This window comes from Magnolia sinica, chromosome 4 (assembly GCF_029962835.1).
Source record: "Magnolia sinica isolate HGM2019 chromosome 4, MsV1, whole genome shotgun sequence".
NCBI lineage: Eukaryota > Viridiplantae > Streptophyta > Magnoliopsida > Magnoliales > Magnoliaceae > Magnolia > Magnolia sinica.
The window spans coordinates 53,926,968-53,938,344 of record NC_080576.1 but is presented as its reverse complement, the minus strand read 5'-3'; the positions used below and the strand labels follow the sequence as shown (position 1 = coordinate 53,938,344).

The following is an 11,377-nucleotide window of genomic DNA, read 5'->3' as shown; positions in this document are numbered from 1 at the left end:
TGGCACATTCTTCTACCTAAACAACTTCGGTGGCAGCTTCAGTGGCACATTCTGCTACCTAAATTGGATAAATTTGGATAGATTTTCCTGTTTAAGTTCTTTTTCCTTTAAACCTTCAACAACCAACTCTAGAATGATGGAAAATATGAACTTAAAATGGCTTGAATAGATGATCTAAGTGGGTTTTCCTATTTGGGTCCAAATCATCTAGAGGTTAAGGAGTTGTTTTGGGACAAGGGTAAGGATTACCAAGGCCACCTGTTTACCTATTCTTGTTGCCTTAATGCTTCTGCTCCACTGTGTCTTCGATCTTCACATTCCAAGAGCTCAACTGACTTTACGACACAACAACTCACGTGATTGACAAACTAGGGTGCAAAAATGAGTGCACTAAATACATTTTCTATTTTCAGTTTTCAATCTTCATTCATTTAAAACCCTCAAAAGAAAGAACAAAAGAAATTAGCAAAAAAAATTTATTTTTTTTAAAAGGTGATAAAGCAAAAGTAATAGTTACCTAGGTAGATTCAAGTTACAAAATTTAGTTAAATATGATGTCATGTCAGTTAGTGAATAAAAGGTCATGTTTGGATGTTGAATTGAATTATGACAATACAATGTAATAAAATAAATAAATAAAGTGGGTTTCATTCTATTAATAGTCGAGGATACTATGGTTACTAAACAATAAAGTTCATTCCATAAATTTTCAGGAACTTGTAACTTATCGTGGTTACTTACATTTTCAACTACCAGGATGGACCAGACTATTTAGCTTAGCATCTTCAGCTACCAGGATGGACCAGACTATCTAGCTTACCATTTTATTGATAATCATTCCCTATTAGCATCTTAACAAACATTAGCCTCAACTTGCATCAATTGCAATTCACACTACAAGAATGTTCCATCCTGTAAAAAGCGCTAGTAAAAGTTTGTCTAAGCTCCAGTAAAAGTATGGTTTTTGGACACTTTTAATAACGAAAAAGCACCGACAAAGGTTTATACAAGCGCCAGTAAAAGTCTTGGTATAGATTTGAGACGCCCCAGCACAGGCCAGTAATTTTTATTATTATATATAATTCAATTGAAATGTTTTTAAATAAATATTAAGTGATGAGGTGAGCCATGGCATCCCTGGCCTTACCAAATGAATGAACGATCCATATCACACCAACGCCAAAAATTTAATAATGTGGGTCTCATATTAGCTAATTAGATGATCTTGCTAGTACATTACATGTCTAAGAAGTTACAATGGGCCAAAAGAAAACTAAATGCATGGAGAAAGATTACATTCCTTCTCTATGACCTTACCGACAATGCTCAGAAATGGGGTGAGTAGACTATCAGTCTGTTGCATACATAAAAGATTACATCTCTTCGTAGTAAGAGAATTGGACTTCCATAACCAAAAAATATTGTGCTTCCATCTTGGGACTGTGACTAGCCAATGGATCCATGAATTACAAAGATACGGTTAGTTGTAAAAAGCTTAGGTTAGTGTCGGTTGACTTGAGATTTCAAGGAGTAGCCACATTCTCCTTAGCGAGAGGAGCAATTTCCTCTCCGTCAATGTCAGGTTCACTGCCAGCAACTCCTAGAGTCAACAGCTCTTCCTTCCACTTCTTCGCGGGTCACTGGGCAACAACTAATAGATTCAAATCTAGCACAAAGACAGAAGTAATGTGGCTTTGTTTTTCACACCAATCCGGCCATCCTTGGTAGCAACTGCACTTGGTTGGGATGCTCCAACAGCCATGATTGCTCCCTGCAGAACAGTCCATTGCAAATCAGTCAGACTCTCAATTGAAGGGGGGATACTGACTTCTAAACTTGCCTAGCTCAATGGACCTTACAAATGGAAGCAGTTCAGTATGGACTACTTACAGTTCCTGGAGGCAGAATTGCATCAAAGCGATCAACACCAAACATACCAAGGTTTGAAAGAGTGAATGTACCTACAAAATCCACAAGATGGCATTATGTGAAACATCCAATGGGATTTATTAAATATCAATTATGAGTGTGCGATTTTTTTAGAATCAATCACATAGATGGGAGAAGGAAAAAAAAAATTACAGCAACATTCCATCTTCAACGAAAAATGGTCCAAAGATAGAAACCATAGATTATTTCAATCTGGGAGATAGCCCATCACTGTTTGGTCCATCAGGTCAATGGACTAGATCAGAGAACAATGGGCCCCACAGGACTTTTTTTAGAAGCACAAACTACTCAATAAATAACAAAATGATTACCGTTTCATTTTCATTTAAGATCCAAACACCCAAACTTGAAATGGCCAACTCAAAAGCAAAAGGGATGGGTCTGTTTTTTCTGCTTAAGCCACTGTCATACAGGGCAAGTACACTATATGTTCACTCGTGAAGTGCATGGGATTTTAGTGAAGTGGATGATAAAATCTAGGTAAAAAAGTGAAAGGAAGTGAAATTTATACCTTGGCTTGTATAATAAAATCTCAACCTCTCCCACTAAGTAGCAACATTTTAGTGATGTGTTGACTCTGTATTGACCAACAGAGATATCATGAAAACTAATTACAAAGGTGAAAAAAATCAGAAATATTCACCTGGCTTGGGTTGACTCAAAGGCTCGACCTCATTGGACTCTACAGTTGATAGATGTAATTTAATACTTGTAGAAATAGTAAGGAATATTTAGATGCTATAAATACTATAAAATAAGATATTGCATAAAAAAGTTGCGTATGGCTTGTTGAATGGGAGCGTGTGCCAAGGAATCTATATATTTAGATGCTATAAACACTACAAAATAAGACAATACACACACACAATAGATACATCTTGATCTATATAGCACTAACAATTTATGAGCATAGTATAATTATTCTTTCTAGGTAAAAAGATTATCCTATCAACAGGAGCAACTGGGTTTGTTTTGGTCATTTTCCTATAAATAAGCATATGGGCCTATCTTTACCTTTACCGTAGTCACTAGATGTTAACAGCCAAGATGTAAATGTAGGCCAGGGACCAACCAGACAAAATGGGAGAATAAGTATACAGTTCATGGAGGCCTGACTTATGGTTATTTCTGCTCAGGGTATCGTCAGATGCAGAAGTGTTGGAGGATGAAGAAGATGACAAGGACAACACTGAGCATGATGATAGTTTCATAGATGACAGAATAGATCCTACAACAAATACTCAAGCAAGAGCTAGTGGATGCGACATGATGGCATTTTATAAGTAATTTTTTGGTCCACTAATCTTGTTATTGCTATGGTATTTACCTGATGTGCAGGTAAGATGCTAGCATGTGTGGCCACATTTTGTGGTGCAAATAGAGAGAGACTTTGTTTGTACAGAGCTTCACTAATTATACATTGACAAACATACACATAGGAAAGTGTTTTCCATCCCACATAATGGGAAGTTTCACATTTTTGTGTGCCCCACACACAACTAATGGTGGGCATTTTCCCACATGAGAGCTATGCTAGAGCAATCCTAATAAAATGAGATTATCATCCAAACTCTTCAATTGTTGGCCATCTACTGTATAGCTATAATCTGTATCTGAGAGAGAGAGAGAGAGAGAGAGAGAGAGAGAGAGAGAGAGAGAGAGAGAGAGCCTAATTGGAACCTTGTCCACTTGATGGATCATCTAATCTTCAGCACCTCATTTAACTCTCTTGCCATCAATCCAGATGTTTGGATGCATGATGCCTTGCTCCAAATCATACATTCCGTCTAACACCATAAACACACTAACTATAATTAAACAAACCACAACTTCATCAAAACTAGAATGAACAAGAAAAACACTCGAAAAACCAGTTAAGAAAACCAGCAGTACCCGAAAAACCATGTATGGGAGAGTTCAAGTGCATGTAGATATTCAAAATGCAAGACCAAATTGAGAATACCAGCAATACCCAATTTCCAAAAAGCCAGATATGAGAGCATCCAAGTGCATGTAGAAGTTCAAAATGAGACCCAATTAAGAAGACCAACAATACCAAATATTCAAAGAACGATGAGAGAGTCCAAGTGCATGTACAAGTTGGAAGGTGCAACTTTACATGAAACGTTGCAAGTCGTGCTCTCTGTCAGCTGCACACTATAAAATAGTGAAAGTTTGATCCTCTGTCTTGCATCTGTACTACATACTACATACTACAAAGGTTGAAATGTAAGCTTCTGAAAGTAGTTGTATTTTCATTAGAGTTGGGAACATCACTTATTACTCTCATTCTAAAGAAAAAAGGAGTGGGTCCTTGAGGGATTTCAGGCCAATCAGATTGATTGAAAGTCCCTACAAAATCCATGCTAAAATACTACCAATAAAGCAATAAAGCAAGTGAATAGGATGGCAAATAGGTAGTTTCTCATGGACCATAACAACAATGAGGTGGAGGTGTGAGTAGCCGACTATGTTATTGCCTGAGACTAAATTATTTAGATGGGACCACATGCGAGCCAAAATTCAATGCACGGTGGGACTCACAAATTAAGGGTTGTGTATTAAGTAAGAAAACAAAAAAAAAAAAAAAATCAAGAAATGGAGTTGGATGTTTAAAAAACAATTAGTGTTGTTATTTAACTCTAGTCTCTTAGATAAGCAATAGAGAAGAAGCTAATGACAACATCCCAAGGACTGTGTCGAGAGCCCAACTACAAAGAAGCAAAATCCTAAATACATTTTTTTTTCCTGGTGTTCATGGACCATATCCTCGGTTAAACCCACTCTTCTTTTTTCCTGTGTTCATGGACCATATCCTCGGTTAATCCGACTCTTCTTTTTCCCTTAAGAAGTTCTACAATCAACCAAGCGTCTCATCTAATCAGCCGTTTGTTGGACAATTAAGCAGAAGAGAGAGATGAATAATCACCTGATCACATGACGAGTTTAGAAGGCCATATGTTTCTTAGAAACTAGTGCCACTAGAAACCTGCAATAGTAAAAGGGAAAAATGTGTTAATTAAAGGACACTTCCTCCTCATCATCTAACATTAAAAACACATAAAAAGGTAAATGGAATTGAGTTTCTCTAAGAAAACTTGAGAAAGAAACAAAGGTAAGAAACAAAACTCACCTTCTGTAAGAATGACACAGAGACTGAGAACTGAACTGAAATAGGCCTCCTATTACAAGTCTACCTTGACAAGACAATGGCAGAGAGGAGGAAGTGTGCTAGTGTCACGTTTGAAGATAAAGCTAGGCATTTCTACGACAGATAGAAACAATGAATGCATACACAAATAATAAAAGAAAAGATTCAAGGTCTGGAATAGATCCCATAGGAACATATCTACAGCCCTGAATCAATAGATCTACTGACAAAGTATACCGACTATCCAATTTATTTGTGTAATGAGATCCTTGTCAAATGCCATCAGTAAAAAAAAGAGTGCCAAAAGAAAAAAAAGTGTGGCGAACTAATATGAAAAGCACACAGAAATCATAATCATAAGAAAAACTCAAGAAAAACAATGCCAATAAAAATAACTAAGTGCATCGTAATAAACATTTCTTTTTTAACTTGAATGCCTTCACTATAAGAAAAGGCACTTTAAAAGCCTCCAAAAATGGCGGCATTACCTATCCACTTGAGAATGTGATACGATTGATGGATAACGTGATGAGTTTGCACTTGATGATATGATATGATTGTATGATAATGTGATGTGGTTGCACTTGAAGATATGATATGGTTGATAGACTATGTGATTAAGTTGCACTTAAGCGCATGACACGGTTGAGACGATAGTGTGATGTGATTCCACTTGAGAATGTGATATAGTTGATGGACTATATGATGAGGTTGTACTTAGGGATGCATATGATATGGTTGTATGATAGTGTGATGTGGTTCCGCTTGAGAGTGTGAAACACTTTATGGACTGTGTGATGAGGTTGCACTTGAGGATATGATATAGTGGTGTGACAGTATGGTGTGGTGGATCAACTTGAGAATGTGATATGGTTGATAGATCATATGATGAGGTTGCACTTGAGGATATGATATGGTTGTGTGAGTGTGAAGTGATTTCACTTAGAAATGTGATATGATTGTTTATTTTGGCGAAGATTATAATTTATTTGTCTATTTCTAATTTTCAATCTTCATTCATTCAAAACCCTCAAAAGAAAGAACAATTTTTTTTTTTTAAAGCAAAAGGTAAAAAAAAATAAATCTTAAGTGATAAAGCAAAAGTAATAATTACCTACACTATAAGAAAATTGGGCTTTACCAGCGGCCAAAAATGCCCCTAAAAGTCCAAAAGACCGCCGGTAAAGGAATTACCAGCAGTTGTACTCGAGCCGCTAAAGGGGGGGCGTCATTATATCTTTTACCGGTGGTCGCACATCTTTACCAGCATTTTTATGACCGTCGCTAAAATAGATACTTTACCGGCACTTATTATCAAGCGCCGGTAAAAATTGTAAAAGCACCGGTAAAATAAAAATATTATGCATGCATGTCACTTGATAGTGGAATGATGGAACAGGATTCATATAGCTAGCCCAATTAATTGAGATAAGGCTTTGATCTCAGAAAGGTATCCCTTTTCATGTGTGTCTTGGGATTCTAAGGAACACTACTAGTCCCCCCAACAAAGGGATCTTTCTGAAAATATAAGAAAGCTCTATGATGTATTTTAACTAGTAACAAGAGAATATGAACCTTTGGGAGGAGGCAAAAAAGTCATATCACTCATACCCGCACCTTGATGTATGTACCAGGGTCCAGTTGAAGTACTCATGTAACATGGCATACTAAAGCCATGGTATTCCAAATCGGTTACGTTAACAGCCGTTACGTAACGGTAACGGTCATAACCGTTACGCGTTATGGAGTTGAAATGGTCGTAATGGCAGTTACAGAAAAATACGCCATAACGGTCTTGTAACGGACCATAACGGCCCCGTAATGGTCCCATAACAGTCCAGGAAGAAAAATTTTAAAAAAATAAAAAATGGTCATAACAGCCGTTACGGCTCGTATCATAACGGTAATAGTGGTAGCCGTTACGGCCCGTATCATAACGGTAACAGTGGTAGCCATTACGACCACCGTTACTGTTACGGAACACTTTGACTGAAGCCCATATTCTAGCATAAGAAAAAAAAAAATTTAAAAGAAACAGGGTAGCATCCAAATCCAATAGAAACAGAAATTGACATGTGACAACTATTTAAACAATTCTTGCTAAAGATATGCAATTTTCCTTTCACAGGTTGGGTCTTGAGACACAATGCTAGTTGAAACTTATCAGTGGTTGGAAGGTAACTTATAATGCATCAGGTTGGAAATATTTCAATTTACCTTTCTTAATATTCTTGTATGCCCATTTTCTATTTTTTGAGAATGGAAATGTAGTATTTCAGATCACAAAGTGACAAGTGGGCACAATCAAATCAATTAAGGTGGGTGGAGATATCAATTCCATGAATGAATGTATAAAATAGATGGGCATGAGAGGGACTTTTTGTGGCCCACCAAAGACAAGGTGATTTACACCATTTGTTATGTTTGTTAAGTACGTCCCAAGACATATGTAAAGAATAAAAAGTAAAGAAGGGTTTGATTTTGAATTATTGATGGAGAGTTATGGTTACGGTCTTCATGGTGTTGAGTTATAGTTTTAAGAACTCCATGACTCAAAGCCATGCAACAAATGAGCCAATTCCAACTTCGCCTAAAGTCGAATGATATCCATCTGGCTCGGGCAATTCGACGCAACCTTGTAAACATCTTCCTGAAGAGGTTTGCCATGAATCATTTGGGGCCTATCTGCCAAAATAACTCGCCCTTGAGCAATGAGCTCTTTACGCCAAGAGTACAAGGATCTAAAAGACCTCATATAGAAACTTTCATTTTAGATGGATTCAAACATTCCATAAGAATTACCAAGATCATTGATGAGTACAAATGCAACAACAACAGTTCTGCTTTGCTCAGACCTGTGATATTCTCTGTAATTTCTCAGACCTGTGATATTCTCTGTAATTTGGTCATCATATTCATTACTTCCAATAAAAGAAAATTTCAAAATTGAGATGACTGCATGATCATTAAATCCACTTGTGCATTGTACATGCATCCATTATTTTAAACAAGTATATTGGTGACTTCCAACTGTGCATATATGTTGACAACTTTAAAAGATGGGGGAACTACCATTACAAATATGTTATGAATAAACCTCATTATAAATACAACTTAAAAATGAAATATACCTGTCATGGAGAGCAAACCGAACTCCATCCAAAGAGCGAGAAACATCAACCTCAATGCAATCTACTTGAGAAAGAAGGGCAGCACGATATGCATTCATCTGCAAAACATAAAAGGAAAGTTGATTTTTTTTTTTTCACTTAATATAACAGATCATTGCAGCCAGTTTTTTATTTCCACAAACTGGACATGTATTTCAGTGTATAGGGCTCATGTTGTCTTATCAGTAAATAAAAAATATAATTCACTAACTGCTTGAAAGTTATCATGGGGGTTCAGATTCCCTTTCTTTTTCCAAGAATTTGTGTATCTTGGGACATTTGTGAGTCTCTTGCTAGTAATGAAACAACTAACAAGGACAGGGCTGATGCCCACCTGACAATCTTTGTTTTCTATGCCTACATGCTGCTAAGGTAGCAGGTCAATATGTTAGCATTTGGGTTTTCAAAAATAAAATAAAATAAATAAAATCTAATAGAATAAGTTGAGCATATATAGGCATATAACCACTGCATTCCATTTTGCCATGAATTCTACCTACAAAACAACTGAAAACTAGAAAAATTTAGATATCAACTCATACATATAAAACAATGAATTCTCCATCAAAAACCACTGCATACAATGAAGGAAACTGTTGGGAGAGAGATGGCCACCCTTAAATTTGCAGGGTTCACCATGATGATTATTTTAAATCCATTCCACCTATTAGATGTCACATCAAAATTTAGGCTTGTGGCCCATGCAATCTAACTAGGATGAATTGTTGTTCAAACTTCAAATTGCTTGCACTGCTACAATGAAGTAGGCAAATCACATGCTACAACAATAGAACCACAGATAAGGGAGCAGGACTAAATAGAACCTTTTCCTTGGAATCCTCAAATCAGGGAAATGTGAGGGAAAATTGCAGTTTAAGTGTGGTTTTGTAGTTTTACAATTTTCAAATTTAGGATTTGGAAAAGGGCTTTTTGGACATAATGAAATTACAATTTAATTGATGTTCCATAATTTTATAATTCTCAGATTTGGTATTGGGAAAGAGAGTTGTTTCGATGTCATGGTTAGAACTGAATAAGTCATTCTGAATTGCCGAGTAAAAAAAACATGAAAACAATAACAATTTGTGATAAAGTAACATTGAATTGCAAACAAATTGAATTACGAGCTACCTTCTAATCATAATTATAATGAATAAAATGATATGCTAGTCACTAATGAAGCTTAATAAGACTAATCAGTTCTCAAGTGAGGTGGAAAAATGGACACAACATCATATACATACAAATGATACTGACCATTGAATTGGTAACTTATCATTTGGTTTGCTTACTGGCAACTATATGTAATGCCTTATTACTCCAGTGGAGATCATGCCATCCATTCACATTGCGATTGTAGTGGAAGAGAATAATTGTAAAATTCTCTGGAAAAAAAAAAAAAAAAACTGAATTCCCTGAAATTAGATGAAAATTGGTTTGCTCATATGTACATGACAATGGATGAGAAATATTACCTTCTGAACAATGGCATCAGAAATTTTCTTTTGATTAATACCAGCAGGAATTGCCAATAGGTTCACTATCTTGAGATGTAAAGGCACCATGGATTGTCAAGAGTTTCTGTCTTTCCACAAGCTATTTCATGCCAAAATTCCTCTTCCAAGTACTTTGCAGGAAGACATCCAGCACTAGAGTATCTTCTAGAAAACACATTGTTTGCCATTTTCTCAAAATCACGGAGGGTATCTTCTAGCAAACAACTTTTGGTTCATGTCCTAACATTAGCTAGTGCAATGAATGGGCAGAGTGGATATAAAACATGACCTGCTGAACATCAAGTCCGAAGTTTCAAGTTTTTGAACTAGGGACCTATTCATTTGAGAGTCAGCTCCTGAATTGTACAAACACCTAATAACAATCTAGGAAATGTCTGCTTATTAATGACAACGGGAATTATAAGGTCCCGATGTATTACAATTAAAGAATTACTGAATTTTAAAGGGATGTCATCCAATTCATTCTATTACTCATCACCATGAAAGAATTTAATTTGGTAAGGTTATCACTCAAAGTCAATGTTCTGAAACTGGACTAGATTTTCAGAGTTGTAAGGCCAATAAAATCAATAGCAAGATCAGTCATCCATGTATTGAACTACAAATTAGATTTCACCAAAAGAAGTCCTTTTGATTTAGCAGAACGGCTTCATGGATAGACTTGGGTTTCCAAAATTTTGAATCAGTGATTACATACCACCATACCTTTTTGTTCCATTATGGTGTTGAAGATGTTTGCCTCAGCTTTGCCTATGGGACTACTCTGGCTTCATCTGCCACATTTTTCTTCTTGGAAGCAACCTGCATTCCCAAATTACTTTCATTTTGTTGTAACAAAGCAAAAATTAGTTAATGGGTTGCCCCAATTTCCTTTAATCGAAGTAGACTTGTGTCAACTCGGCACATGCGTATGACATCCAGGCCACATATCAGGTGGAAAACAGTGTACATTATCCAGCCAAAAGTCAGTCTGGAAAAAAAAAAAAAAAAAAACACGAAATCTTGAAATTTCATGAAGACACGGAAATAAGATCCCACGAATCTAAATTTAAAGGAAAACCCAACTAAAATATATGAAAATTCAAATACCAACCTCGTAAATCTTCTGCAATTTCTATAACTCTCGCCTTTTAGCCAGAAAGGAAAACGACCCACCTCGTAAATCTTCTGCAATTTCTATAATTCTCACCTTTTAGCCGGAAAGAAAAACAACCTAACAGGAGAGAGAGAGAGAGAGAGAGAGAGAGAGAGAGAGAGGATGCGACTCTTCCCCTTTTCTTCTTTTTCTTTTCCCTCCCTTCGGTTTTCTTTTTCTCTTTGCTCTTTTATTTTTTTATTTTTTTATTTTTATAATAGCTTAGAGTGGACTAATGAGGATTAGACAACCAGGGAATCCCTGTTTACCAATTAGAAGAGGATCCGGACTCATTATTGATATGCATAGGGAGACGGGAATTGCGTGTGGCCCAACCCGAAGTTGTGTGTTCAGGAGCCCGGAGATGCCTGTGAAGGGTCCACCGGTCGATTGGATTCCAATAAAAACAGGTATATCCAAAATTGAGGTGAACCACGCCAGAAAAAACAGTGAT

The 11,377-nt window shown here is 36.4% G+C and overlaps 1 long non-coding RNA gene and 1 other non-coding gene across 2 annotated transcripts; both read right to left on the bottom strand.

The window, feature by feature from the left end:
- Nucleotides 1–1,333: 1,333 nt before the first annotated feature.
- On the bottom strand, nucleotides 1,334–3,031 carry LOC131244494 (uncharacterized). Its single transcript, XR_009170327.1, has 3 exons — nucleotides 2,965–3,031; nucleotides 1,891–1,961; nucleotides 1,334–1,771 (listed from the first exon to the last, which is right to left on the bottom strand). It is a non-coding gene; the product is annotated as an uncharacterized LOC131244494 (long non-coding RNA).
- Nucleotides 3,032–4,569: 1,538 nt separating this feature from the next.
- Nucleotides 4,570–4,677, bottom strand: LOC131244959 (small nucleolar RNA snoR97). Its single transcript, XR_009170726.1, has one exon. It is a non-coding gene; the product is annotated as a small nucleolar RNA snoR97 (small nucleolar RNA).
- Nucleotides 4,678–11,377: the final 6,700 nt, after the last annotated feature.